General features: G+C 39.9%; 1 protein-coding gene across 3 annotated transcripts in view; it reads left to right on the top strand.

Moving 5' to 3' along the window:
- The window catches only part of NTM (neurotrimin), a 940510-nt gene that overhangs the window by 375434 nt on the left and 538480 nt on the right, over positions 1-26596 (top strand). The window contains exon 1 of one of the 3 annotated variants that reach the window (XM_049109745.1): positions 9993-10011. The exons of the other annotated variants lie outside the window; for them this stretch is intronic. The gene's annotated coding sequence lies outside the window, so the exon portion shown is untranslated. Of the gene's footprint in view, positions 1-9992; positions 10012-26596 lie in introns of those variants that run through there. 3 annotated transcript variants of the gene reach the window in all.

Genomic DNA, 26596 nt, shown 5'->3' with positions numbered 1-26596 from the left:
ATTTTGAGCCCTGTATAGATGACTTTATACAGTTTTAAGTTGTTCCATTTGAGTGGCCAAGAATAAACTTCCCTTAAATATAGAGTCATTCTTTTCACTTTCATCTTTGAGAGTAAACTTCCTAATCCAACTCAGTCCTTTTTTTTGGCCCTCCAATAGCTAGTTGTGCCAAACTCTCATGATGCGGGCTTATAATACAGGCAACCTTCATTTCTGGACATTTTGCAGGAAATTGAATCTTATTTACATTTGAAAAAATTGAGTTGCATTTCACATTCACTAAAGAGTACTATCTTCGAAACCACATCCCCAGAGCTCCTTTAGAGAGCGACAAAGATACAGAGATACAGAGAGTGAAAGTCTTCCCAGTTTGGTTCACTTGGAGTTTTCTGAATCATATTGTCTTTTTTTTTTTTTTTTGAATCATATTGTCTTAAAACATCTATCTGTCCAGATGAGTCCTGATATAGAAGCAGTGACTATTGCAACATAAGGGAATTGATTACCCATCTTCATGGACATTAGGCGTCCAACTGCCTAAGCTGAGACATTTCATTTTTGAAAAGTTTAGTTGAAGATAATGCAAAGAGCAGAGCAGCATGGTACCCTTGCAGCTATTATTTGGAGAACATTCTGTGAAGACCTTCACACCTACACCTTTGTGATTCTACTTGGAACATGGCGGCCATAACAAGATTCACGCAGGAATGTCACAGCTGTGCCATTCTGGTGCAACGGGAAGGATTAGAAGCCACTATTTTACTCTGCTCTTGATTCCCTGGTACTGCTCATCGGCATATTTATAAGTTCTCTTAAAAAGAAAAAAAAATGCTTCAGGCTTTCTAGGGAATGAGAAAATAATTCCATCTTCATGGTTCCAAGTAAAGTATTCCTGGGGCTGCAAAACCAATGCTGTATAGGCTAAGATCACCCGGCATTCTGGAACCCGAGAGCCAACAGAAGATAGTATTCGATTTATGCAGCTTTGCAGATTTTATTCAAATATGCACTGGAACGTAGACATTTTCATTGACTTATCAACTCTTCTTTCTTTACCCCCTTCCCTAGCTCTTATCCCTTCTTCTTATTATTTCTGACTCCTTTGTTTGGAGAACACACACTGATGTATTGAACAACAATTTCATTTGCCCATAGTAACAAGTTCACCATCACATACAAAAATTTGTAAGAGATCAGAAAGAAGGCCGCTCTTCTATCAGAGGCTGGTTGCCTAAACATATTTAAGATCTTTCTCGTGGCGTTTATCCTTGGGCTCGTTAGGGCTTATTTTCATAGCTGTTACCAAACTTTACTTCATCCAGGTCACTAAATCACTTTCCCCAAATTGATAGGATAGGAAGCAAGAATCTATTGAAACCTTGATCCCAAATGAATTTATCTCTCCAAGAAAGGATCCAAGTTTCATTTTTATTTTTAGTGCTTTCTTAGGTATTCTTTATAGGAGGGAGAAGGCGATGTCAGAGTGTTAATGAAAAAACTAAATAACTCTCTGAACATGAACCCATCATCTGAAAAACAGAAGCTAATTTTGAATTATTAAAGGAGGTTGGATCACAACTCACCACTGAGAAACAGAGGGAGAGAAAATGGTGTTTGGGAAGTCCAATTATTTCTGAACCAGAGACAGTCTTATTAAGTTGGGCAGAAAATTAATTAGGCTAATTAGAAAACCTCATTGGAATTCAGCAAGGAGTTATGAGAGGAAACATGACAACACTGGATGTGGTGGGAGAGGGAGAAGGTTCTGGGGGAGAGTGAAATGAGTTTTTCAGGAAGCAATTGGAGGGTGATTCACGCACATTGTGGTTGATCGTTGGGTCACTTCAGAGGGAAGCAGCAGCGTTTTTATAGACTTCTGTTCCCAGTTGTGGATCTTCACTGAGTATTAAAAATGATGTCTGGTGTAGGTTATAAGGGGGGAAAAAGAGGGAAGAAAAACTAAGATTTATTCTGAGGCTTCAGGGGGATTTTATATTTATTTTGGCATTTCCGATATGCTGGTTCATCAGCATGGCGCATTGTTAAAAAGTGCTGGGTGGGTGGTTTTTTATCTTCACGGATTTATGGAGTCCTTAAAACATCTGTTCCGTTCTGATTCCCCCGCTCAGTACAAAGACGTTAGTCAGGGGAAGTGTCTAACATTGCACGGTTTCAATGCACTGACGTTGGCAACAGTTAATAGAGATAACCCTGATGAGAGAATCGGTGGTGTCTGGGGGCTGGGAAGCAAGGGCCAGGGGATTCCGTATCCAGGAAAAGGCGCATGGAAACGGGGCCGTGTAGTGGGACTTGGTGCCACCGTCATTGAGACTTTGAAGTGAGGCAAGAGGGGCTCCAGGACCAGGACACACAGGATGGTGAGCAGGCCTAGGACGCCCGCTTCTGGGGAACCATGGTGAAAGAAAATGACCTCCACACATCTTCTAGAACCCTCTGACAGTGCCCTCATTCTTGATGGGACCCCCAAGGGCGGAGGCTCCCTCCTGATTCCTAAGGGGTGATTCTTACTTCTGTTGTTGTTTCCCAAGAAAGAAGGGTGCAACCCAGCCCAGCTCATCAGGATGGAGAGAATCTAGAATCGAAAAGGAGACATTGCCCACATGGGATGGGGGCAGGAAGGAAGTCCTGAAGGTAGAGATGCTACTATGGATCAAAGACTCCTCAGAAGAGGCAACGCGGAGGGAACAGAAGGGGTAGTTTTTAAAGTTAGTACGTGTCACAGGCTTTTTCTGCATTAACTCCTCTACTCCTCACAGTGATCTGGCTCAGTGGTGTTGCTAGCCACCTTATACAGGTGGGGCAGCTGAGATTTCAGTCACTGAAGTCATGGAGGATCCACATGTAAGAAAAAGAGGAAGCTGGAATTCAAACCCGCGTGTTCTATGGATTGAACATCACCTGGGAGTCTGGGAATAAACAGGGGTTAATTCCCTCCAAATCCATTTGTTGAAGCCCTAATCTCCCCTATGATGGTTTTGGAGATGGAGTCTTTGGGGCGGGGGCAATTAAGGTTAGAGGAGGCCATGAGGGTGGCGCTCTCATGATGGGATTCATCATCTTATCAGAATAGGAGAAGAGGGAGAGAAGGACCTCTCTCTCTCTCAATCTCTCTCTCTCTCTATCTCTCTGTCAAGAAGGAAAGGCCATGCAAAGACAGTGAGAAGGCAACTTTCTGCAAGCCAGGAAGGGGGCTCTCAGTGAAACCCAACCACGCTGGCCCCCTGATCTAGGACTCCAGCTTCCAGAACTTGAATGAATGAATATCTGTTGTTTAAGCCACCCATGTTATGGTGTTTATCATGATAGTCTGAGCCCACAAATATACTAAATTTGTTTACTTTTGAAGCCCTGGGACATCCAACAAACCCACAGTGCCTCCAAGAGCCCCCTCAGTAGTCACTGAGGGGAACCAAACATGCTTTCCTAGGTTCCGATGTGGCACAGGGTAACAATGCTAACTCCTTAAGACCCTGTAAAAGTTCCTGCAGCCCCAGCACAATGGAAACTTAGCCTGCACACCTAGATAAGGCTCTACTCTCCCCTTCCTCTGAGGAAGGGTCCAAAGAATCTTAATCATAGGATTTAAAGGTGAGATATCAGGGGATGGGACAGAGTGATGCGGAAGGGTCTGAATTTTGAGTGTCCTTCATCACGGTTAGCTCACCAACACAGACAGATGGACGGCATCTCTCCCTGTAGGCCAGGGGCAAGCCAGAGCCGCATGTCGGAAAATTACAACCTGAATTTGTGGGGCTGACACTGGGCCGTCCACTTACACTCCCCCAGGCCCGGCAGGTGCAGTGGCCTCTCGGCCCCTCCTTGGCACGGTCCTCTTTGGAGGCTGTTCTTTTCCCATCACTAAGTTTGCCTGTCAAGCTGAGCCAAGTAATGAGACAGGAGTCAATTAGTTCTCCCCAATAGACTGCTCCCCTGTCTATTCCCAGACTCCCAGGTGACCCCATTATGATAATGGTCCAACCTGGCTGCTCTCAGAACAGGCCTGATGGAGAAGTGAGAGCCTCCTTGAAATGTGAATTACAGAGAGGCTGGCGGGCCACGGCTCTGTTCCCCGCTGGCTCTGGACGGGAGCCTTCTGCCTCCCCATTGTCACTGCTGAGCGATGCCATGTGCTTACTCATACCGCATGCTGCTGGCATTCCAGGAACATCCCATCGTGCCATTCATCCCAACAATGGGCTCGGTCTGCTGACACCCAGGGAGACAGGTGGATTCAGAGTGCAAAATGTGTTGCTATGCACAGGCATCCCAATCCGAGCTCAGTCTTTAGACCAGGTGCCCATATTTATATCCTCAAGAATATAATGCTGTCCCTCACACTAGACCTCAATAAACACACTTTTTTTTTTTAATAAAATGGAGGTAACCTAACTGCAAAACTTTGGGATAAAAATATTAGCAAGTCAGTCAGTCATCCGGTATTTGATTTAGCATCAAACATCTTTGTCTTTCCCAGTATTTGAGTATGTTAATATTGTGATAACACAACCACAGAAACATCCTGATACAGGGATTGTGCATTTTAATGATCTCAATGTTTAAAGGAGTATCGTTCCGAACCCCTGGTAGGCTTCCTCTCCCACGTGCATGTACTAGGCATGGAGGCAGTGCAGGTAGCTGAAGAGCAGTTGTATAATATTTAAGCAAGACTGAAGCTAAATTTTGAGATAATTTAAAACACAGAGATGAAATGTGTATCGCATGTGGTAAACTGTTCAGTTAAAGGGATTATATTATCCAAGTGATTTATAGCTTTAGACAAATTACTCTGTGTGCCAGGGTTGATAAAATCCACGCATGTGTCTGAATCTAGAATGGGAAGCGGAAGGGTCTTCATACTACAATCCCCAGAGCTCCTCACGCTGGGCCCATGTGGCCTTGCTCTTATCCATAGGCAAATCTTTTTTTTTGTTTTTGTTTTTGTATTCCTTAATGGTTTCCTTTCCTCTTCCATTCCATAAGCTGCTTTATAGAGTGCATGTCCCCGTAGTTCTAGGATAATTTATTATTTAATTATGTAAGCATTACATAATTCTTCAGCTTCAGCCTTCAATGTTTCTATTGTTGTTAATGTAACTGCTATGGAGGCAAGTAAGTTTTATTTATTGTTTCCATTGTGGAGCAATAATTATGTAACTCTGCAATTCTGCAACTATTATTTCTATTTGTTTAATTACATAACTATAAGGATATTAAAACCTCTAAAACATTTGGTGATAGATTTATGCAGAAGATGCTGGGAGACGGCAATAATAATGATATATCAGAGTAATAATAAAGCTGAGTAATAGTATTAATATTAATATTAATGGCAATAATGGTAATAAGCAGCAACATTACCATTTACTTTTTCCTCACGCTGTATTTGATCTCTTTAATGGGTTCCTTCCCAAATCTCTGTGGTTAATTAGCTATATAACATTTGGTACTCAGCAGTGGGTACAACCTCATTCCCAGACTTTACCTGGCAAGGCTGTGCTTGATGGAATACCAGATGGAACGGGTCTGTTCTGTCCTTTTTTTATAAGGCTTGGAGTGGGCAGATTTCTTTCTTCCCTGTGTTACCTGGGGGCCCTCCATAGACAGGCTACCCTGTGCTGAGAGACACAGATGCCGCAAAATCCTGAGAACCTGAGATGTGTTTGAGATGCAGGCGTGTGCTATGGATGCGCCGTTTTGGTGGAAAGAGCCTGGGGTTTGGAAAGAGACAGATCTGGCTCGAATTCTGGCTCTGCCACTAACTAGGTGACCTTGAGCAAGTTGACTAGCTCTTTTGGACCACATTTTCCTCATATCTAAAATGAGGGTGACAGTATGTACACAGCAAGGCTGGTGTGAATGAAATAAAATAATAGCTGCAAATGACCAGGCCTGTGGTTGATGCCTATGGGTAACTATCGTTTTGGAGCCATCAGGCCTTCTCGATTCACGGCCAGGAGCTCTCTCCCTCCCAGACCCCCCCGAGGTTCCCGAAACAGTTACAGAGGTAACACGGAGCCAGTGTTCAGTGCACACCGCCTTCCTTTCCTGCATTATCTGAGTAATCAGCACGGCCACCCTAAAAGGTGAGGGTGATTCTTATCTCTGAGTTGAGGAGATCAAGACACAGAGAGGTTAAGAAACATGCCAAGGTCCTCCCAGCTCATGGGGAGTGAGTCCAGGCAGCAAATGCCCACCGCAGGTATTCCTCAGCTACACTCCTATATTCCTTCCAACTGCACAACCAGCAGCTGCAGAAAGGAAAAGCCATGTGAGCACCTCCTCCCTCTGGGGAGCCAGCTTTCTCCTTCCCCTCTTCCACCTCTCATGTGCATTCTCTGTAGAGCAGCGTATCTAATCATGTGAAAATGCAAATCAGTGCTATTATTGCCACTTTTAAACCCGCCAATGGCTTTCCGCGACTCTCAACCTCTTGCCAGGGCCTAAATCTAAATATCTGTAGGATCTGACCTCATCTCTTGCCATTTTCCATCATCTGCCAGGCCCCAGACCTTCCCTGACTGGGCCAGGCTCCACCTCCATTTCTCTCAGGCAACTGCATTCAGTTTCCTGCTCCTGAAATGCTTCTGTCTTCTCATCCTGTAAACCTCCACATATATGTCATTTCCCCCAAAAGCCTTACCTAAATTAACCTTGGCCCCATGTCCTGCCACACATTTATAAGCATCTTATATGTTTCGGGTACGTAACAACTACACTATCCTTGAAGTTATTTTATTTTTCTGCTCATTTGGGTTTTGTAGCATGTCCTCCCCCTAGGTGTAAACTTCATGAAGCCGGGCTCTGGTTCACAGTCCCACCCCTGCCACACTGCTCAGGACCCGCCACTCAGTAAACATGTGCATATGGGAAGACTACCTGACTTTGTATGGCCATACATGCCTTTGAGGGTTGAAGTAGTTCACGTATAATGGGAAGAAAAGGAGGTTGCATTTTCTCAGGAGGAGGATCCATTAACATTCAAGATGTGATGCAGCACCTACCTTCAAAAACCTACATGTGGATGAGAGTATGTTTGGGAGCGAGGAGCTGGGGGCATAGTAGGACAGTTACGTGGTCAGCCAGGGGCAGAGTGTGTCAGGGAAAAAGGCAGCTGAATCAGATACACCTGAGATGGGGAGTGGGGAGAGGCCAGCTTTGTTCCATAAAGGTGGGTACGTCAAGATCGTTGCCCCAAACTGACATTTGACTGGGAACGCTGGGACTCAGAACAGTCCTGCTTCCAGGAGGCACACAGCAGGCTCCCTTTCTGCTGAGAGCACCTCTTGTTTGTAACCTTAGCTCCAAAGAAATCAGACCAACCTCCTTTATTTCACCTGTCCTCCGATTATGATCTTATTGAAGCACTTTCCTTCCTTGGCTTATATGTGTGAGTGATCTTAAAAATATAAGTTACATTATTTGTAACAATGTGCTCTTTTTCCTTTCCATTGACTCTTTTCCTTTTCTATCAGATGCTTTTCATTTCTACACATCACATTTCAGGCACAGCCACATGAATAACAGGAAGCATAAATATTCAGATCCAGCCCCTCTTTGTCCCATTTCTAATTCTTTTTTTTTCCCCTCAATTCACCTTCATGGGGATATTCCTCTCCTTTTTTTCCCCAGTGGATTTGTTACAATAACCTTGTCTTCCACAATATTCATCAACCCTATTTATTTTCAAATTATTAACTAATGTGATTAACTAGAAATCACACTTGTATGTATTTTCTTTTGTGCTGGGAACTACAGGCAAGGCAGTAAATCACATGTAAGGGTTAACAATTCAAGTTCCAGGATCAATTGGCCTGGGTTCCTAATCTCAGTTCAAGGACAAATTACTTTAACTTTTGGGAGTCCTTGGTGCCTTCATCGCCAAAGAGATTGTTGTAAGAATTAAACAAAGTAATCCTAATAAAGTGCTTAGTAATTCCTGAATACATCAACTACTACTACGACTACTACTACTACTGTTATTATTATTACTACTTGTAGTTGCAGTGAAAGTGTTTATGGTTCTAATAGCACAAGTAGAGAGTAAATCATGATTTCCAATCTATGGGATCCAGACCCCCTTCGTCAATGTCGACTAAATAAATAATATGATTTAGATATTTTTGTATTATTTTTGAAAGTGTGAAGTTTGTGTAATGTTCAATAATATAGCTCATTTAAGTGCTACTGGTTTCATCAAATTTAATGCAAATCTTCACAGATGATATGGAGGGTCTTAGTAAGGTCAGAAAGTTGTTAAATATTGGTATAGGTTGCCTAGTTGTTTCTGACCTTAGTAAGGTCAGAAAGTTGTTAAACATTGGTATAAGTTGCCTAGTACAAAGACTGAGCATATATCACATTGTCCAGGCAGTTCCTATGAAAGCAACATATAATTAAGCATTTAATGGCAACTTTTCTGTTGTGGATCTCACAGAAATACTCTCCTAAAGTTTCCCGGATTTAACATTTCACACCTATCTCTGAATCCCCTATACTTTTTTCCACACCATCAGTTTGTATTTGATTCTCCAATGATTTGATATTTTTAGTTTTTTAAAGTGAAAAGTCTTCTCCTGAAACCATCCTTTCAATTAGGGAGAAAAGCACTCAAACCCTCTTCAAGCTTTATGCCTCTGTGAAAATGCTAGCAGAGAAACTCCAATGTAAAAGCAAGATGAGGAAGGAGGCAAGAAAGAAAGAAAGAGAAGGAAATTAAAGAACAAAGAAGAAAAATGAGTGTTCATCAGTAACTAGCTTCTGCTATCTCTAAGGCATTTACTGCTTCCTTTATTTTCTTGGGTGATCAAAATATGTTGAGTTCATTAATTACAGACGTTTGGATAATGCTGTCCTGTAGGGGCTCTACAACACTGCCTGTGGAGCAAATTTTCCTCCTTTTTTTTTTTTTTTTTTTTAACAAATGAGGCAACAGAGATTCAGAACATTGGTGAGAAGTAACACTGCTCAAGGTGACAGCCAGTGACTAGAATCAAGTCCATGGGTTGCAAATGCTGAGTTCTTGCTACCTGTGCATGAGGGAGGGCTGGGGGATAGCAACATCAATCATATCCCTGCCTTGCATATCCTGAACCAATTGAGAAATATGCCAACAGGTCAGATGTCCATCCAGTCCAAGTAGACTAGCAATCTGACCTCAGGCCTCTCACTAACCAGTGGGCTGTTCCCGGAGTGGTGGAGGCAGATTATGCATCCTGAGGTACCAGTCCATCAGAGCACACAAACTCAGTAAGTTTTCAAGGCTGATCAGTCAGATAGGTCTCTCCTTCTTCCCATGGGAAGAGCCAGTGGAGTGGGGAGGGTGTTGCAGGAGTGTGATTCTACTCATGTTTTCTTACAGAAATATCATGAGACAAGGTCCAAACAGGCTATGTTGCTATTTTGTTTATTCATCTACTTTTAATTAAATCATTAACTCAGCTAAGCTGCTTGGCCCCTCCCCTTGAGAGGGGAGACCATCTGGCCAATGCTGAGCAGGCTCAGACTTGTGTTTCCCTCCTCCTTTTTACTGAAGGTGGAGAGCTCAGGGCAGTAAGGTTGAAGGGGAGGGAAAAGAAGGGGATAGACCTGTAGGCCTAGCCCATCTTTAGAGATGGGAAGTGGTCAATACAGCAGGGACTCTCTTCCATCAGCAGCAGAAGCACTGAGTTCCAAACGACACAACGCTGTCTCAGGCTTCCAAGAACAGTCAGGGCAGCTTTCTTTGTATGAGTTCTTAGGCAAATCTCATCGGAATTAGGTCTATTTTGTAGGCTGCAGGGCTGTGGCCACTTCTGAGCCCTGGCTTTATAAGTCATGATATTTCCCTCATGAGAATGCCACATGCAGAAATCTCAAAATTCTGAGCTTCATGAAAATGAATTGGAGCTTCCTGAAGTCTCCTGTTCATTGTTTCTTTTCCAGTGCTTTGCCATTGATCCCTGGGACGATTGGGAACACTGGCCCTTCACAACTTTGCTCTGCAGCTTCACGGTCAGTATGATGAGTATCACTGCCTGCTGCCTCGTGTTCCTCAGCCAATGTTTCTTGAGTCAGGATTAGGTCAGAAAGAACTGTTATTGAAGAGACACTACCTGTGTCTTTCCTTATACTCAAAATCCATAGCTTTTTGTGGGTGGCACAGTTCTTTCTGCTATTGTTCTGTGTCCTGGACTCTGCTTTTTTGTGGATGCTCAGATTGGGATGATGCTTCCTTTCACATTTTTTATAGCCCCAGTGACCTACATGAAGAGATCCTCTGAAGCATGTGCTGAGCTAAACAGAGAGCCCACCATTCTGAATAAGCTGGAAAAATATACCACCTCCAGCTGTAAAGCTTATAGAACAAGGCTGATAATTTTAAAATGTAGTTTCTTGATAAAAGACATCTTCAGGATTCTCAAAATGCTGCATCCATCTCACTGTAAGAGTTTTATCAATTATGTTACTCTTGTTTATGATCATAGGAAAGTGCAGTTTGGTCTTTATATACTTCTGTAGCCACACTGCTGGATGTGAAGGTCTCAGGGTTCAAGCTTTGAGCAGCATCCATTACATAGATGACAGGGTTAGACACAAAGATACCAAGATGCGAAGACTTCAGTCACAGTTGCCCCAGAAATTGGGCTGAGAGGTGCTCTTCCTTGCTCTAAGCCTGGGCACTGTCATCTTCCCTCAAGCCCTACTTAGGGCCCATGGAAGTGCCTTAGAACTTGGACTGGGAGAGAATATGGACCCTGATACCTGCACTTTCAAGAAAGTTGTGCTGTTTCTCCTTGATTTTAAGAATATCAGAAGAAATTTGATAGTTATATGGTGTAAAATAGTGCATGCTTTATTAAGAAGTCTGGGGTGTGGGATCCCTGGGTGGCACAGCAGTTTGGCGCCTGCCTTTGGCCCAGGGCGCGATCCTGGAGACCCGGGATCGAATCCCACATCGGGCTCCCGGTGCATGGAGCCTGCTTTTCCCTCTGCCTGTGTCTCTGCCTCTCTCTCTCTCTCTCTCTCTGTGACTATCATAAATAAATAAAAATAAAAAAAAAAGTCTGGGGTGAAACATGAGGGCTGAAGTGGATACATTGCTAGGTTTCTTCCATATTCTCTAGGAAACTATAATTTTCTTTCCATTATCTACTTTCCTATGTCATTTCCAAATCTACTTTCCATAATATCCCATCAAGTTTTGCTGTTCTTTGTTTATATGTTGTTTTCCTACTGTCAATTAATTTAAAAGAAGTTATTAGTGTCTACTGTGTTTTGGTATCATGCTAGTTGTGGGTGATCCTGATTTGGAAAAGGCATAGTGTCTGCTCCAGGGCAGACTGTGTATATGTGTGTGTATAAAATACACATATATGATAATCCATGTATTATATACATATATAACAATATATGTATTATATATATACATGAAACACATATGTACACAAAAATTTACAATATAATTGTGAATATATAATACTATTTATATCCTAGCCATAATATATATGATGATTATACTGCATCTTGGCAGTTTATAGAGCATGGTAGGCAGGATTTCAAGATGAGCCCCATGTCTCTCCTCCCACCTGCCTGTACACTGAGTATATTCTCCTCCCTGTGAGTTTGGGTAGAGTCCATAAATATAATGGGATACTACCTCTGTGATTAGGTTATTAATCAGTTGACTTAAAATTAATCAAAAGAGAGATTATTCTGGATGAGATTGACCTAATCAGGCCTGGGACCATCAAGATAAGATGGAGTGTCAGAGAGATGGCCTCCTGCCGGCTGGCCTGGGAAAAAAAAAACAAAAAACAGCCTATGAGAGGGACCATGGAATGGTAGTCATAGTCTAGAACCTGAAGACAGACTCTAGGACCTGAAAGTGATCCCTAGCCAATGATAAAATAAGACTCAGTCTTCCAGTCAGTCACAAGGAAATAATTCTTTCAGTTATCTGGGAAAGCTCAAAAGTGATCATTCTCTAATTGAGCCTCTAGATGCCAATATGGCTTGCTGATACTGCGACTTCAGCATTGTGAGATCCTGAGCAGATCACTTGGCTAAAATATAAGGACTCCTAACCCATAGAAACCGTGAGATAATAACCTTGTGCTGTTTTAGATGCCAATTTGGGGGAATTTTGTCCTGCAACAATAGAAAACTCACATATGGTATTTATAACAAGCACTAGGGAATCCAAGAGGAGGGGATAGGTATCTCTACCTGGGAAGAGCTGGGAATGCTAGAGAGAGGAGATGATAGTTGAGATGAGATTAAAAGGAAGAGTAGGGATTTGCTAGACAAAGAGTAGAGATATTTGTTGTTCTGATATCATCCAAGATGATTGCAGAATAGCAGATACACTGATATATCCAAAGAGTGGGCTGCCTGCGCTCACTTTAGTTCTTTTCTTTTCTTTTTTACATTTTTAAAAAGATTTTATTCATTATTCATGAGGGGGGGTGGAGAGAAGCAGGCTCCATGCAGGTAGCCTGACGTGGGACTCGATTCTGGGTCTCTAGGACCACACCCTGGGCTGAAGGCAGCGCCAAACCACTGAGCCACCTGGGCTGCCCTTCTTACCTTTCTAAAAATATTTTATTTATTTATTTGAAAGAGAGCAAATTAGAAAGAGAGCACAAGCAGGGGCAAGGGGAAGAGAGAGAGGGAGAAGCAAACTCCCCGCTGAGCACGGAGACTGATGCAGGGCTCTATCCAAAGGCCCTGGGATCATGACTTGAGCCGAAGGCAGATGGTTAACCAAAGGAGTCACCCAGATGCCTTTAGTTCTTTCTTAATACGACCATTTCACAATGCTATTTATGGATGTTTCCATGGGTGAAGCAGTGGAGTTACCTTTTCCTTAGCTTCCCATATCACTAATGTCCCACATATATGCTGCTGTCAGCATTTTCCGTATTCCTTTCCTTGACATCATTCTCATATTTATGCATATTTTAAATCAGAAATGTGTTGTAAATGCATGCAGCAAGAAGTTTAGTGGACATCTTGACCTTGTCTCCAGAGATTTCCCTCCCTTCTTTCTGACTCTCTCCATTCTCATGACTAAGGTGGGACCTCAAACTCATCACCTTAGCCACACAAAGTCAGACATTGTCTTGTCAAATACGATATCTTTATCCAAGAGTAGTATAACCTGATTGTGTTCCAACTTCAGTATGTCTTCCTTCTTCATTTAAGGTGAGTAAGTGGTGCATGATCTTCCTCCCTTTTATTACATGGTTTTAGTTCTCATGGATCATGCTGTCAGCAATGACTCCTTGACCCACAGCATAATTCCCAGAAGCGTGTTAAAGCCTGGACTCACTAGTGCTAGGAACGTCCAATTCCTGACATTGCCTGTTGTGCCATTTTTAAACAAAATAGTCAATAGCTATGGCGTCATTGACTTTGCCTTCTTCTGTTATTCCAAAATTGCTCTGAAGCCTTCCACCAGGCTTGGAGTACTTAATCGTCAGTGAATTCTTCCTAAGTGTCAGTGGGAGACCCATCTGTTCCAAGAGCTTTCCTTTATCTTAGTAACTTTTATTAAGCCTCTTACCCCTCAGGCACTGATTTTTGCCCCTTACAACCTCAATTTCTTCTTATGCAGCAGCATCCTAGGGAGAACCCTGATGTGCTTCTTCATTTCTTCCTTCTCCCCATTTCTGTCTCCCCTTGAGGATGTCCATTCTTATCACTCACATTAACCCTTGACTTTTCACACAACTACACACACTTTCTTAAGGAGCTGGAGAAATCATTTTCAAAAGTCACTGAACCAAAAAAAAAAAAAAGTCACTGAACCTTTTTTTTTTTTGGCATGAGAATACACATTTCCCCACCTTCTGCTTTCTGGAATAGTTTTCTCCTCTTCATATCATGCCAGCTAGGCCAATAGAGCAACTACTTGCTGCAGATTAATTCATGACATGCAGGATAAATGAGGAGGTCATATTTTTGGCTCCAAATATAATTTTCCATCTCTGTTTTAGGTAATGGTGTGGTCGCCAAGAATTGTAGCAAGTTTTCTCTATCACTTACCATTAGGGTCGTTCCTCAGAGCTGTCCTTGTGGTTTCCAGGAATGCATTAAACTTAAGGTGAAGATAATTTTGCCTCAGCATCAGTATGAGCATATCATTAATGATCTGAGAGCTGCTGTGGGCTACTTCCTTCCTAGGATGCCTGTGGCTTTCAGAGCAGACTCAGATTTCAAAACTGCTGAGAGGAGCTCAGGGATGGACAGATCCTGTGGTGACTCATGAGAAAACGAGTACGTGTGTCCTCTTTCGTTTTTTCTTCCTCTCACTTACCTGCTGATTTTCAAGGCCTTAGTGATGCACATCTCTCTTGGAGTTTTGTTTTTCTGGAAGTTAGAAATAGTAACTCCAAAGGTGCAGGCTTTCCCAGTTTGCTATAAGCCTCACTGCGGCTCCCATTTCAGTGTCCCTGATTGTAACTCAGCAGAAGACTCCTACAGATTAGCTATAAAGCTAAATCTGTGCTTTACAGGACACAGTCAGCTTCATCCCAGAAAAAAAAAAAAAAAAAAAAAAAACATGTGGAAACACTTTGCACGGGGCCCGTCCCCTGAAAATGTTACTGATGGAGCATAACTGCTCAACCACAGTTGGTATCTTTATTTATTAGTTCACCTGGTTTATGGTTTAATATTAGGGTGTTTTGTTTGTTTTGTTTTGCTGTGTACAGCACTTGCTACAAGCAGAGAGATCACGTGTTTCCTCCCTGGAGGTGAGCTTCTCCACGAGGCAAAGATTTTCGAAATGAAATTTTGGCGATTTTTGGACAGCAAGAATCAGCAAAATTGAAAAGGTTTCCTTTTTCATTTTCCTTACTCTATAAATCCCCAAAGGAGAGCATTTCCCCCATGATTTCCCTCTTCACCCCACTGACACCACTTCAAGGTGTGCATCTAGGGAATATCTCTTCCGGATGCCAATTCCGATCATCTCTTCTCTCCCGAAAGAATAGTCATTAGGCAACACTTTGTATACGTGGTAATACTGTAGCTCTGTGTTAGTTAGACACACCCTGAAAAGAATTACATATACTTGGGCTTTTTCCTCTAGGAGCTTTGAACTTAGGATATATAAAAATATGGGAATTTCAGTGAACGTAATGCCTATGGCGAAACGAAGACTTCTGTGACAAATAAACAAGGGTGATGTGAACTTGATATTGAGCCACTACAAGTCTTGATGGGAAGTATATATAATAAGTGACTACTTGGGACTGTGTTAATAAGGACAGAATAAGTGCTTTGACACAACAATAATCCACACTGCTTCATTTGTTTCCAGCAAGTTCCATGGGTCAGAAGTCACACTAAAAAAAGTTCCCTTTCTAGAACAATCATGGCACCTTCTTTATTTCTGTACTAAGCCTCTCTCTATCCAAGTAATGGTCGGTACCTTGAAGCTATATACAACAACAGGCTTGGGTAGAAGCCCTGCTCGTAATCTGGTCTTAGCCCCAGGACCCTGTCACTTTGTTTAATTGAGAAATTTTAATGGGTATTTGTGGCTCAAAGGCTTTTAAAGTCTTATTTTACCTTGTTTGTCCTTTAGAAGCAGTTTCAAACCTGTGCGACTCCAAATTTCTGGTACTTTTATTCTGTTTCTTTCTGTCTGCAAACTAGCTCCCTCTTTCTTGAAATACCTTGCCAAACACAGCAAGAGAAGACCAACATATGCTAGCATTCTGGCTCATTCCAACCTCTTTCCCGAGATGCACAGGCTCCGTAGACACTTGGTCTGCCTTCCACGCTAACAAGGGTGACAGTTTTACCAAATGTTTCACTACAGCAAGCAGGGACTTCCAGCTTGCTAGATCTGTCTCCTCACTGCCTACCACAAAACTGCTAAGCTCCTGTCAGATAGTTTAGTTTTTTTTTTTTTTTTAGCAGCGTCTACTTCAAGGCCTTGATTTTTGTATTGGTTTTGATAATACTAGCTGTTGCCACAAAGAAATTCCCACATTTTAATGGCATAATAAAATGAAAGTTCTCTTTCTTTCATATCAATTCCAATGCAGGTGTTCCTAGATCGTGAAAGGGTGGCTTTCTACCACTTAATGATACAGAGATCCAGGTTCCTTCTGTCCCCTGACTCCACTACCTTTGGGCCTCCAAGTCTTCAGCCTCCAGCCTGCAGAGGAGGGAATAATGGGGGGCAAGGGGTTGTGGATCAGCTTTAGAAGTAGCACATATGACTTATGCTTACGTTCCATTTTGCTGGAACTCAGCAAATGGTTGGACTGAAGTGTGATGAGACTGAAAATGTGGTCTCTGTCTGGGAAGCCACATCCTGGTGAAAATAGCACAATTGGAAAGGTCGAATCACAAACTTTTGTTAGCAGAAGCTGCTTCTGCCATATATGGAGAAAGGTTTTAGAAGAAATTAAGTTCTCTAGAGGGAAAATAAATATTCATCACACTTATGTATATATTATATAATATATACACTTATGTATGTGTACTTGTGTACTTATGTGTAAGGTGTTTTATTGACATCATATATTGTAGTTTGTATCTTTTCATAATGCCACCTGGAGGTAGGGTTAGACAACTTGATTTAGGGAAGACTTAACATCAAGCAGAAACACCACTTCATGAAGAAATCACACACACACACACACACACACACACACACACAGCACTGTAAATGAAGATCTTTTTCATGAACAATATGATTCTAATTCATCCTTATGATACAGGGGCCTTTTTTAAGTTTTGAAATACATATACCATGAATTATCATATTCATTTTTTTTGTGAGCAAATCGTTTTCCAAATGCAATTCTGGTGTTAGTCTTCGCTGAAGCATGTAGTATGATATTCTTCTCTCATGCCTACCATTCTTAGGAGGGGTTTGAAGAAGTTGCCTGCTCCACACAGTGTGCTTTCTTAGTCCATATTCTTGCTTCAAATTATGGTATTAAAAAAAAAAAACTTTAGTCTCATTTTTGCAAAAATAGTTCCTAAAAGTATTGTCAGTAATGCCGTGAGTTCACTCTAATTTCCTGGCAAATTTGCAATGCTCAGATATTACAGTTGCTACCAAGTTCCTTTTTGCTTCAGGAATTTTTGCTTTGTATTAGTGTAATGACAAAGTTTATCTACAGTATAGGACTATGAATGCTCCCACATCACTTCCATTAATAGAAACACTATCATTTTTACATTAATCATAAAGGGAATTGATAATTGCCTATGGGAGTTTTTACCTATGAGCAAAACTGTTTGACCCAATTATGTTTGCATGGTGATGGATGAATATATTGAATTATGATAAATAGATCATTGGTGGATTTCAGGGGAAGAGAAGAACTATCCCAGGGGAATAAGTCATGAGTGAGCAAGTGCTAAAAAATTTAAAAACTGATAATACTGTCGTTACATCACCTGTCACAGCTCGGAAATTTAATCCCATTCAATGCAGGAGATGAGAAGGTAAACCTGGTATGTTCAGTAACATTAAGCAGCTGTCATTCAAATCCCAGGATACACATGGATTTGTAGGAAAGCAGCAGACACCCTCTACCTGCAATACTAGCTGGTGACTGGCTTTCCAGAAGGTTAAATTGAAGCTAATGCAACTGGGTCCATGCATACTTATGCTTTGCAAAGAGGTAAGCTGCCAGTCTCACTTCAAAAACCATCAGCTATATTCTTTTAAACTTGGAGTTTAAGATTCTATTTAGAGTTGATAAAGTTGAGCAAGAAATTTAAGAATGACTGATCAGACTTAATTCTTTAGTGAAGACCCTTTTCATACACTTAACTAGTCAAAGCCTGAGGGGATGTTATTTGTTTGCAATGGCTTGGAGTGGAAGGCAAGTCTAAGGTAGAAGAAAGATCATGTTAGCAGTAGTCAGGAATGCTGCTTCTACCTCAAATTTCAAGGTCCTTAAATTTTATGTTCATTTATAAAATCAAGAATTAAACTACATAACTTTTTTTTTAATCCAGCACTAGCATATCATGATGGTATAAAGCTCATATCTTGATCATATATTATATATATATATATATGTCTCATTTTACCCTACTCTTCAATATTGACTTATTTTTCCATTTTCACAAACTTGTCATGAGGATCTCAAGTTTTGCAGTGAACTAATGTGGTAGGGAGAATTCAAGGATGCTCCCTAGATTCTCATCCTCTGGTGTACATGCCTGTGTGTAATCCTCCATCTCTGAGTGAGGGCAGGGCCTATGAATATGATGAGATATTCTATTATGGCTCCCTTGGTTAGGCTATGCTATGTGGCAAATTTGATGACATTGCATTATATAAGTTTCCATCATAGAAGACTAGAGAGAAAGAGCAAGTCAGGCAGATGTGCTCCTGTTGGCCTGGAAGAAAGCAAATAGCATTGCTGTGAATAGCCCACGAAGGCTATGGGAGGAAGATCCAGTCAGTCTCTAGGAGCTGTTAACTAGCAAGAACCTTGGTACCTCCCTACAGAACAGGAAATCCATTCTACCATCGCCAGTGAGCTCAGAAGAGAACCCAGAGCCTCAGTTGAGACCACAGCCCTGGCTAACAACCATGATTTCAGCCTAGATAGATTATGTTGTCTGTAATACCATCTTATGCAGTAATAGAAAATTAATATGACTATATATGAAATTTCAAATCTGTGTTCAATTTATTCTTCTATTTCATTTTATATTCATACATTCTTATAAAATCTATTTATTTAGAACTTAAAATAAGACAGATGGTGTGCTAGGTATCAGTGATATGACACAGTCTCTCTGCCCTTAAAGTATTATAGACTAGTAAGGAAAGTAGGTACACAAACAAAATCTGTTGAGAATGGATCACATTCTCTCCTTTTAAAAATATTTATTTATTTATTTATTTATTTATTTATTTATTTATTTATTTTTAAGATTTTATTTATTTATTCATGAGAGACACAGAGAGAGAGAGAGGCAGAGACACAGGCAGAGGGAGAAGCAGGCTCCATTCAGGGAGCCTGATGTGGGACTCCGTCCAGGGTCCCCAGGATCAGGCCCTGGGCTGAAGGTGGCGCTAAACCGCTGAGCCACCTGGGCTGCAATCTCCTTTTTTTAAATTCATAAAAGACACAGAGAGGCAGAGACACAGGCAGAAGGAGAAGCAGACTTCTTGAGGGGAGTCCGATGCAGGACTCGATCCCCCGACTCCGGGATCATGACCTGAGCTGAAGGCAGACACTCAACCACTGAGCCACCCAGGCATCCCGAGAATGGGTCAGATTCTTAATACATAGTGCCCTATGAGTCACTTGTGCTGGCACAGCAGGCATAAAGAGTAGTAAATAACAAATAAGTCTTCCTGTGGGGTGGAGGGTTCAAGGAAAGATTCTATTATAAAATGCAACTTGAGTTATGTGTTAAAGAGGAATAGATGTTCTTCAGGTAGAAAAGGGAGAGAAGAGTATTCTGGACAGAAAAAGTTTATGACTAATCACACAGAGATGTTTTTCTAGGCACTTAAAAGAGGTAAGTAAATGAAAAGGATAGGGTTGCAGTGGAGAAGGTAGAAATGATGAGTCTGGAGAGAAGTCCAAACAGGAAAACATGTTAGAGACAAGCTACCAAAGTGGTCCCAGGAGTGACAGCATTGGCACCACCCAGGAACTTGCTACAAATATGGAACCTCAGGCTCCACCTACATCTACCAAATCAGATTTTGTGTTTTAACTACATTCTCAGGTGATTCAAAGCTACTTTCATGGTTTAGAGCCTCTTGATACTGGTAGGTCTGGACACTATCCTTTAGCTAAAGGGAAAAATCTTGAAATGTTTTAAGGTGGGTAATAACACAACCAGAGCTATCTTTTAGGGAAAAAAAAAAAGCATTAGAAGGAACAGGAAGGATGATGAAAGACACATGTGACAGAGAGCAGAAGAACCATTGGGAACATTATTCTAACACTCTAGGCAGGAGAACAAAACAGGGACAGTGGACACAGAGAGGAGTAGACAAATAAAACACATTTTAAGGAGATAGAATATATAAAATTTGAACAACAGACTAGGGGAACTGAGTTGTTTAAAATAAACCTCAAGTGTCTGGTTAATACAACTATGTGGATGAAGTGGTCGTTTTCTTTCTTTTTTAAAGAATATTTATTTATTTGACAGAGAGAGAGAGAGAGAGAGAGCAAAAGCAAGGTGGAGCAGCAGGCAGAGAGAGAGGGAGAAGCAGGAAGCCCAACACAGGACTCAATCCCAGGACTCTGGGATCTTGACCTGAGCCAAAGACAGATGCTTAACAATTTGAGCCACCCAGGTGCCCCAAAGTGATCATTTTCAAATGTAGGAGATATGAGATAAAGGATGAGTTTTATTTTGGAAATACTGAGCTTGAGATGACTATGGGACTGAGCTAAAGATGTTTGGTAGGAAGTAGATACATGGATCTCTAGGTCCCTAGAAAAGTCTGGATCACTTCTAGGTCGCTAGAAAAGTCTGGGTCATTACTTTGCATGTTAGGGACTTGTAGGCTGTATCTGAAGTTATGAGTGAGTGAGTGATTTCTATTCAAAATTGTTAGGACAGTAGAATCAAGACTTCCACTTGATTTTTCCTCTTCGATCTTATCAAAATAATACAAAATACATAATATTTCATATGTATACAATATATACAATGTGTAACATATATCCAATATTAAAAGTTTTGAAATGAGCTAAGCACACCTGGCAGCCTTTTAGGTTCTTATATAAAAATTCTGACTGCTCCAAGGTGGGAAGTGATAATGGCCAGGAGAAAAATCCATCTCTCCATCAATTTTCAAATACCTTCTCTTTCATGGATAAACACAAAGAATGAAGTAATAATCATAAGAGACTTGTGAAAAGATTTGATAGAGTCTTTGTTGTACTTACAAGATGAATATGATTATACCCAAGATGTGAGGAAGGAAACACAATTTAAAAAAACTTATACTACAGAAAACAGAAAGCGACTTTAGAGAGTATCTTATATATAATTTCCATAAAGGCAAAAAAGAAAAAAGAAAAAAAAAAAGAAGAGAAATCACTAGCTCTGTGGAAAAAGCAATAAAATAGAAGATGATGTAACAGCAGATTGAGTTAAAAAGAGAGTTCCATTATATCAAGAAATATTTAAGGAAACAAAATTCAAGAGAAGGAGTATAGGACAGAAATAGCAATCTAAAATTTAATCAGTGATGCAGAGAACACATTTGGGAATGCTTTTTCTTTTCAAAATTAAGATGAAGAACAAAGAAATGAAAGAATTAAAGCAAAGAGAATAATTCTTACCTAAGGAGAATTTGTGTCCTATAAGAATATACCAAACATATTAAGCGCAACATACATAAAAAAACGTAATCATTTCCTAAGCTGCATAAATACTTTAATTTGAAGAAAGAGCACATTTAGGAAATACCAGTTGAGATAAATGGAAAAAAAAAAGAACATGATGACTTATGAACCGAATCTAAATATATTCTATGTTAATTTATAATTGTTAAATGCTTTGCATCAAAACAAATGCTTAATAAGATTCTGTTTAATTAATTAATAAAATATTACAAAAAAACAAACATCAAGAAGCTAATAGTGAGGCTTCTAGGATATTGCTTCTGGCCATGAAAGATTAATTGGTATCAGAATTTTCTCCTGCTATAAAAACTAGAAAATGGCACATAATATGTGAATCAATGTTTTTAAGACATTGGACAACAGTCAGTGTAGACTATGATCCTTGAATAAATGAAGACAGATGAGGTAGAAGCTTCAGCCTAGAAGCACTTTCTGGAAGCACATCATTCTTACTGAGTTTAATACATAGAGACCAGTGTTCAGTGCAGTTGAGGAGATAGGAAGGGGGAAGGCGATGGGGAGAAAGAGCTGACTTTACTGGTGAATAATAAGGGACACATGTATAGAGTGAACACGTGCACAGCCAGGAAAAGAACTAGAAGGCATTTATAAGTTGGACAATTCCTGGAACTCAGAAAGAACTAGGAAATAATTTGAATTCTGACCAGCTAGAGTGGAGAAGTCTTATTGGACATATGTGGCATTCAGTGAAGAGAACAGATGGAAAACAATACAGAAAATAAATGAAACCAAAAGTTTATTCTTTAAAGATCAAGAAAATTAGCTTTTTACTTGTAAGAAATTTTTATTTTTGAGAAGGCTGATCCATATAAAATAAAGAAGATAATTACCAAAAGAAAGACGAAAGATGGTGTATTACTACAGCTCCTCCAGATAGCAAAGGGATAGTAACAGTTTATAATAAAGACTGTATGCCAATAAATTTGAAGGCTTAGATGAAATGGAAAAAATTCCTTGAAAAAACAAAAATTACCAAAATTGTCACAAGGATAAGTAGAAAATCTAGGGTGCCTGGGTGGCACAGTCAGTTAAGTGTCCTACTCTTGATTTCAGCTCAGGGTCATGAAATTAAGCCTCATGTCAGCCTCTGCACCCAGCGGGGAGTCTGCTCAGAATTCTCTTTCCCTCTCCCTCTGCCCCTCACTCTGCTCTCTTTCAAATAAATAAATCTTTAAAAAAAAAGAAGTAGAAAATCTGAATAGCCCTCTATATAAAGATATTAAATGCATAGTTTCATTTTTCCACAGAGAAAACTCCAGGCCTACATGGATTCATTGGTTAATTACACTAAATAGTTAAGGAGGAAATGATACCAAACCTATATATAGAAAGTTCAGGAAATAGAGAACTTGGAAATTTCACTAGGCGAGCATTACACCAAGTTTATTTCTATACATTAGCAATGAAAGAGAAATCAATTAGAAAATTCAATTTTAAGAAATTCCATTTATAGTGACATCAGAACACATGAAATATTGAAGAATAGGGTTTCCAGATTTATTGAGATATACAATGTGATGATTTAGTACATGTATATATTGCAAAATATTTACCACAATAAAGTTAATTAATACATCTTCACCTCACATAATTGTCATTTTGTTGTGGTGGTGTCGAGACTACTAAAGCACTCCTAATACAGCAACTTTTAAGTATGCATTACAATATTGATTACTATGGTCACCATCCTGTACATTATATCCCCAAAATTTAATCATCTTAAAACTGAGAGTTTGTACTCTTTTACCAACATCTTCCCATTTTCTCCATCGCCCAGTTCATGGCAACCACCATTCTATTTTCTATTTCTATGTGATCAGTGTTTTTAGAGTCAAAACATAGGAAAGAACATGCTCTTTCTCTTTCTGACTTATTTTACTTTACATTATGGGAGGATTGCCTTCTTACAGCTGAATAATATTTCTTTGTGTATGTATGCTACATAGTCTTTATCAATTCATCCATAGATGAATGCTTAGATTATTTTGATGTCTTGGCTATTGTGAATAATGTTGCATGAATATGGAAATAGTTCTTCAAGACAGGGATTTCATCTCCTTTGGATAGATACTGAAATGTGGGATTACTGGATCATATGATACTTCTATTTTTAAGTTTTTGAGGACCCTCCATTCTGTTTTCCATAATGTCCATACCAACATCAACATTGCACAAGAGTTCCCTTTTCTCCACATTGTCACGAGCATGTATTATCTCTTGCTTTTTTATAACAACCTTTATGACAGGTGTGAGGTGATATCTCATTGTGCTTTGGATTTTACTTTCTCTGAAAATCAATTGGTTTTTCAACAAAAATGCCATGGAAATTTAGTGGGGGGAGAGGATGCCTTTCCAATGTATCTGCATAACTAGATATTCATATGGAAAAAAATCCATTCATACCTGATATGATGGACAAAACTAACTCAACATGAATCATAAATCTAACTGTAAGAGCAGAAACTATAACATCTCTAGGAAAAAATAGGAAATATTTCTGACCTTGGGGTAAGTAAATATTCTCTAGATCTGGAAGAGAAACTACAAATCAAAAGGGAGAATTATTGAATGGTGCTTCATCAAATTGAAATATTTTACTCTTTGTAAGTGTAAGAAAATGGCAAGGCAAGTCACAAATTGGAAGAAAATATTCTTTGTGCATGTATATAACAAATGACTTGTATCCATAATCTATAAATCAATCTTACATGTCAATAGTAAGAGGTCAAATAACTCAATTTATTTAATGGGCAAAATGTTTAAACAAATCCTTCACAAAAGAAGATTTATGAAATGCCAATGAAAAGTTCCATGAAAAGATATTCGAGATCAAGCAAGTCATCAAGCAAATGCAAATTAAAATCACAGTGAGTGCCACTTCCCATCATCTAGAAAGGATGCAATTTTAAAGGACTGAAAAATAACATGTTAATGATGATGTGTGAATAGGTAGGACTCTCATATATTAACAATAAGAATGAAAAATTGTATAGTTACTTTGGAAAACAATTTGATAGTTTCTTTTTTAGATTTTATTTATTTATTCATGATAGACATAGAGAGAGAGAGGCAGAGGGAGAAGCAGGCTCCATGCCAGGAACCTGACGCGGGACTCGATCCCAGGACTCCAGGATCAGGCCCTGGGCCAAAGGCAGGTGCTAAGCCGCTGAGCCACCCAGGGATCCTGATTTGATAGTTTCTTTAAAAACTAAACAAATACCTAATATATGACCTACCAATCCCTAGGCATTACCCCAAGATAAATAGTTATGTGTCCTCATAAAGACTTGCCCACAAATGTTCAGAGTTGCTTTATTCATAATAGGCCAAAACTGTTAATAATATAAATATCCATCAAAAGTGAATGGATAAAAAATTCGTATAGCTGTAAGTTGGAATTCTATTGAGTAATGATAAGAAAACATTAATACATAGAAAAGAAGGTATGGATCCTAAAAAATATTATTCCACACCAAAGAAGCTAGACATAAAGGACAACACATTATATAATTCAAATCATATGAAATTCTAGAGTGGGCAAAACCAAGCTATAGTGAGAGAAAAGCAAAGCTGAGTTGCCTGGCATCAGGGTCAGAGGGAGAGCGAGAGACGGTTGGTGGCATACGCTGGAAAGGGATCCGAGCTAATTTGGGAGGTTGTAGAAATGTTCTAAAGTTTGACTGTGGTGGTAGTTACATGAGTGTATATAATTATCAAAGTTCATTGAACTGTGCTCTTTAAATGGTCCCATCTTATCATATGCAAAATACATCCAATTAAAGTTGATAAAAGTGACTTTAAAATGGTTTAAAAATTTCTCTTTTTGGTCTTTCTGTATTTTCCAAATTCTCTCTTCAAATTCATGCATTATATTTTCATAAAAAATAAATTAAAAGATTATTTTTTCCCACTTTCATTACCTTTGCAGTAACCTTGTATAAGTACTCTGCAAGTGACCTAGTCAGCTCTACCAAATATAATCAAGACCTCCAAAAACCTGTCATTTAACTTTTCCTACATATATAGGTTTTCTTTATCTAAACACATACTTAATTCATCATTAAAAACAAAAACAAAACCTGCAGATGATCTGCCTTTACATTGGAATCAAGATTTACAATTTTCTTCATCATTCTTGCTGGACCTGATCTGAGCAGTCCTGTCATCATGTTCTATAAGAGTGTGGGCAGTGGCAGGTGGGGTCCAGGCAAGCCAACCACTTACAGACTGAGAACACCTGAAATGTGGTGAGGCTAATGCTAGATCAGAAGCAAAAAAACCAAGATTATATGAATTTTAACAAGTGAACCATAGTGTGAAATGAGAGGGAGATAAAAACAGACCAGAAATAGTTTCAAAAATGAGACAGTTGATTCATCCAGATACCCAAGAAAGCTAATTTTACAATTGAGCCTTTGGCAACTAAGGCTAACAAAGAAGTTATGTCGTATTACTTAATTATCCTTTTTCACTGAAAGAAAGCATGCCGATTTTCTGATAGAAAATGTGTTCCTGGAGTAGAACTCAAGACAGAATTTGTTATGGGGACAATGAACTTTTGGTAATGAGGTAAATGGTATTGTCAAGAGAATTTTAAAAAGTCAGAAACTCTGCTCAATGACACTGTTCTTGTGCCCGAGAGGGCAGAGGAGGTGGTACTAAGATGAACATCTGATAAAGATGGTTAATTTAGGACACAAGGTTAACGCGTTGCTTTAATAATCATCTAACTTAATACACTGGTAGAAGCATAGGAGAGAATAAAAGAATAAAGAATAAAAGGCCTATTAAACAGTATTTCGTAAGTATCAACTATATTAGGAGAGCCTCTGGTGGAGGCCAGGGATCAGACAACGAGTGACTGAATCCTCTAACAAGTACCTGTAGTGCGGGCATCCTATGTTGCTGTGATGGCCATATGCTTCCCACACCAGATGGGAAGGAAGATGTCATTCTGCTGTGAAAGCTGAGGAGACAGACAGAAGGCTATTCCACTTTAGAACAGGTGGGGACAGCAGGATTTCTTTCAGGTAGAGCCAGCATTTTCTTCAGGGAAGAGCTTTCTGTCTCCTAAACTACTTAAGCACATGTTTGGTTAAGATCTCAAAGTTTTACGCCATGTGGATAAAATGGCTTTAGCTAGAAAAATTTTAAGACAAGTCTTATAGCTGACCTCCTTGCCCATCAAAGGAGCTCAGGGTTAA

The sequence above is a fragment of the Canis lupus genome, chromosome 5 (assembly GCF_003254725.2).
Source record: "Canis lupus dingo isolate Sandy chromosome 5, ASM325472v2, whole genome shotgun sequence".
NCBI classification, from domain to species: Eukaryota; Metazoa; Chordata; class Mammalia; order Carnivora; family Canidae; genus Canis; species Canis lupus.
The sequence above is the reverse complement of the archived record's forward strand: the minus strand, read 5'-3'. Positions and strand labels throughout refer to the sequence as shown.